The following is a 4,299-nucleotide window of genomic DNA, read 5'->3' as shown; positions in this document are numbered from 1 at the left end:
GCGGAGACCGGGCCTTACTCCGTTCTGTTGCTCCGTACAGAGAGAGATTGCACAACGGCGCTCGACGCCTTTAGGGATGCAATGGCACGCTACGCTGAGCCGATTGGTCCTCCCATTCTGTAGGCTTCTCCATTCGGAGAGGACCAGCTTTGGAGAAGGCAGTGTTTACAAGTATTGGGTGGAGTGCAAGGAAGAGAAATAAACTCATCTCCATCTGTGTTGGAGAAACAACCCCAAACGAAGCAACCCTATGGCTGCCACCGTTGTTTTTGAAGGAGGCACTTCTATCTCGAATTCAAAACTGGACGGCTGCCCAAAAACCTTTGGATTGTAGCTCCCTTGCCATCCGAATCCACAGTGAGGACATTGGAAACTGCAATCCAGCAACATTGATGCCTTGATGGTTATGATTTGCCATCATGTTGGACTTTAACTGGCTAGGGATGGTCGTAATGTTGGCAGATATCTGGCGGAGAGCGGGAACCAAGTTCCATTTGCTTCCAATTGAAAACACTGCTGAAATCATAGGTGATTCAGATTATGGGAAGTGCATATGAAGCTGCCCCTTTAATAAAACAACACATGCGCATACCTTTTCATAATTTGACAGTAAGATTTGAAGAGAATGGGAGGAAATTGCCCAGGTATCCAAAGGTCCCAAAGATGCAGCCATGAGGTGTGTGAACTTCAACTCTCAGAAATCCGAGTCAGTTTACCAACTGTGAGGAATGGTGGGAGCTGAAGTCCAAAACACCTGGAGGAACAAAGGTTTGGAAGCACTGCTCTATATATTTGAGATATTAACACCAGAAGTCCTGGCTAGCATGGTCAATGTTCAGAGCTTCTAGGACAGTGATGGCCAACCTATGACATGCGTGTCAGCACTTACACGCCTAGCCATTTTTGCTGACACGCTGCTGCATGCAGATTGATTGGATGACTATGTCTTTTGTGGCCAAATTTGGTGTGATTTGGTCCAGTGGTTTTGTTGTTTACTCCATGGGAATTATGCACATTACACACACACACACACACACACACACACACACACACACACACAGTAGAATCTCACTTATCCAAGCCTCGGTTATCCCAGCCTCTGGATAATCCAAGCCATTTTTGTAGTCAATGTTTTCAATATATCATGATATTTTGGTGCTAAATTTGTAATTAACATAACATTACTGCGTATTGAACTACTTTTTCTGTCAAATTTGTTGTATAACATGAAATGTTGGTGCTTAATTTGTAAAATCATAACCTAATTTGATGTTTAATAGGCTTTTCCTTAATCCCTCCTTATTATCCAAGATATTCGCTTATCCAAGCTTCTGCTGGCCCATTTAGCTTGGATAAGTGAGACTCTACTGTGTATGTATGTGTGTGTGTGTGTATATATATACACACACACACACACACACACACACACACACACACATATACATACACAGTAGAGTCTCACTTATCCAAGCTCACTTATCCAAGCTAAATATCTATATTTTTGAACGCCAGGAACGACCTTTAGGATTCAAGTTCTCAGATTAGATCTGGGATGTGGTTCCGGTTACTATATTTCTGAGCAGAATGAGGGACCATAAAAGTCCATCAAATGGTATGGAGATAGCTGTCCTCTTCCACCTTCCAAGCCCCAGCTTCCAAGCCATTGCCTCCCTAGATAAGGCAATGGTGGGAGGAGACATCGGAGAACTGGGTTTGGGAAATAAGGTAGACAGGTGCCTTCATCCCACTTGAGAGAGCTTTAGGGTACCAAGATTTGTCAAGGATGAAAGTTTCAGGAGCTGGTCCCATATTCAGTTGGGCAACCCCATTTAAGAGATATCACAGCCTTTTAGTACATATCTGAAGAAGCTTGGAAACCACAAATTAGTGGGAAAGAGGACTGCTCTGCTCACCTCAGAAGGTGGTCACAGCCTCTTCCATCACAAAGGATTGTAGACACATTAGGACCAGAGCAGGGCTTCATTTCATGAGCCATTGGAAGCCTTCTAGATCTGACCCAGGTTGGCCACCTCACTCAAGAAGGAAGGTAGCAAAAAAGAGGGGGCACATTGTTGTTACAGCTCTCTTCCAAGCTGTCTTCCCGTGTCATGTTTTTTGTGACCGAAAGAAAAGGAATGAGCAAAAGGCAGCCCGTTGTGTTGTTGAAATATGGTTTCAAGGACAAAGAGCAATGGGAACATACAAGGCAACTCTCCAAAGGGGAGTTTGTTCGCTGGAGAGCCAAGGCCCAGGCTCACCTGGGTTTTTGCAGGCCAAGCAAATGCTTGGCATCCCACGTCGATCCCACCGCTACCTCCTTGTGTAACGGCCTGCCCTCAGCATCCCAGAGGAAACTTTCCTCATAAAGCAATGAGTGGAGGGAAGGGGAAAAAATAGTTTAGAAAATAAAGATGCATGTTTCCTGTGTAAAGATGGAAAACAGCTGGTCCGAGGAGTCAGGGGAGGCTGGGGGAGGGAGGCCTGTTTTGCCAGGCAAAAACAGTGGAAAATACAGATCAGGTTTGGGGTTGTGTAATTCCACTGTGTCGGCCTTTGGCGAAGGGGGTGGCAGGCAAAGCAGCAGCTGCGGCTGGCCACCAGCCCCTGCCAGTCAAGAAAACAATTGGATTCCGCCCCAAAGGGTCTGGTGGCCACAAACGTCTTGGAAAGGGGTGCCCGAGTCTTAAAACAAAAGGTTATGGAGGTAACAAGCAGACCTGGGGAAATGCTCTCCATTTCCAAAGATCCTAGCACAGCTTGGCCTCTTAGAACCACAGATATGATGAAGGAATACTGTCTGAAACAACAACGTTTTGGAACACTGCAAGCACTCATAGGAAATGGTGGCCCATTCAAGACCAAGCTAGACTTGAATCTATATATATAAAAGAGTAATGAAATTTTGGCCTAGGACAAAACAACAAAACTACACATCCCAGAAACACTAACCTTGGCAGCACAACCCCTCATCCATGCCTCTACGTTCATACAACAAAAAGAAAAGAAAAATAAAGTCCTAATTAGAGGAAGAGGAATAATTGTTTTTATCCAATTGTTGCCAGTTAGAAGGCTAAGCTCCGCCCACTTGGTTTCCTAGCAACCCACTCAGCCCAGGGGACTGGCAGAGTTAGGCCTCACTTAGGCCTCTTCCACACTGCCTCTAAAATACAAATTATCTGATTTTAACTGGATTATATGGCAGTGTAGACTCAAGGCCCTTCCACACAGCTGTATAACCCATTTATAATGGACTTAATGTCAGGGGAAAACCTTTACCCTTTACCTTAACTACCACCAATTCCTAAATACTTTATTTCCCATACCACCATACTTCGCCACAGCAACGCGTGGCCGGGCACAGCTAGTACTTTATATAGCAACCAGGAGGGATTACATGAATAACTGGGGAACATCTATATACAGTAGCTATAGATTGCTCCTGAGGAACAGTGAAGCCCAAGGAAGGTGATATGTCATGCCAGCATCCTTGCCATTGAAGAAGTCCTAGCGTTTGAGCTCTCTGGGTCTTCTGGTTGTCCAACTAGACTGCTGCCATCACGTTTGGTGGAGGATGCAGACCTCTTGCTAGAGTTGAAGACCAATTCAACTAGTAAGCTGGAAGGTTTTTATACATTTAATGCAGGGAAGAGTAAGTATGGAGAGCCTGGGAGCCATATCTGCCCCAACGTCCTCCTGGACCTCAAGGCTGTTTTGAGACCCAAAAACAAACAATAGTATCCCTAGAGGATTCTGCATATGGCGATTGTCTGCCTTTATGTTCAGTTTCAATTACGTGGGTCAGATTAAGTCAACTCCCACCTGATTTAATAAGGAAGCCTGCATAATCTTGTTCCACATCTCAAGCAACAAAACATCATGGGTTGGCCCCACCTGGCAGCAAGTCAGGCTTGGTTTTCCTTAGTCGAGTCTCTTCCCTCAATGTTAAGGGTTTGTTGTTTGGGGTGGGTTTTTTTTGTTGAAGACAGGGATTGTGTTATGTCTCGTTTCTGATAGGTCCGTGCAACTGTAATTGCACCTCTCTAGGTCCTCCAGTGCTGGAGGCTGACCATGTTGTTGTGCTGGAGGATCTAGAGATTCCTAGCAATTCATCGTTTCCCCATTTTCTCCAGAGTCTTGAGCTCCTGTTACCCATGAAAGCAGAAGGCCTACTATATTCTCAGGTTCTAGATTGGCTGACCATTGAAGACTCCATTACAGGATGGACTATGCAAAGGCTTTCCTATCTGGAATAGGAACTCATGAGAAGGGTTTTTCCTTGTGCCACCGATGTAGTCTGTG

Source organism: Anolis carolinensis, chromosome X (assembly GCF_035594765.1).
Source record: "Anolis carolinensis isolate JA03-04 chromosome X, rAnoCar3.1.pri, whole genome shotgun sequence".
Lineage (NCBI taxonomy): Eukaryota > Metazoa > Chordata > Lepidosauria > Squamata > Dactyloidae > Anolis > Anolis carolinensis.
Note: the sequence above shows the minus strand (reverse complement) of the source record.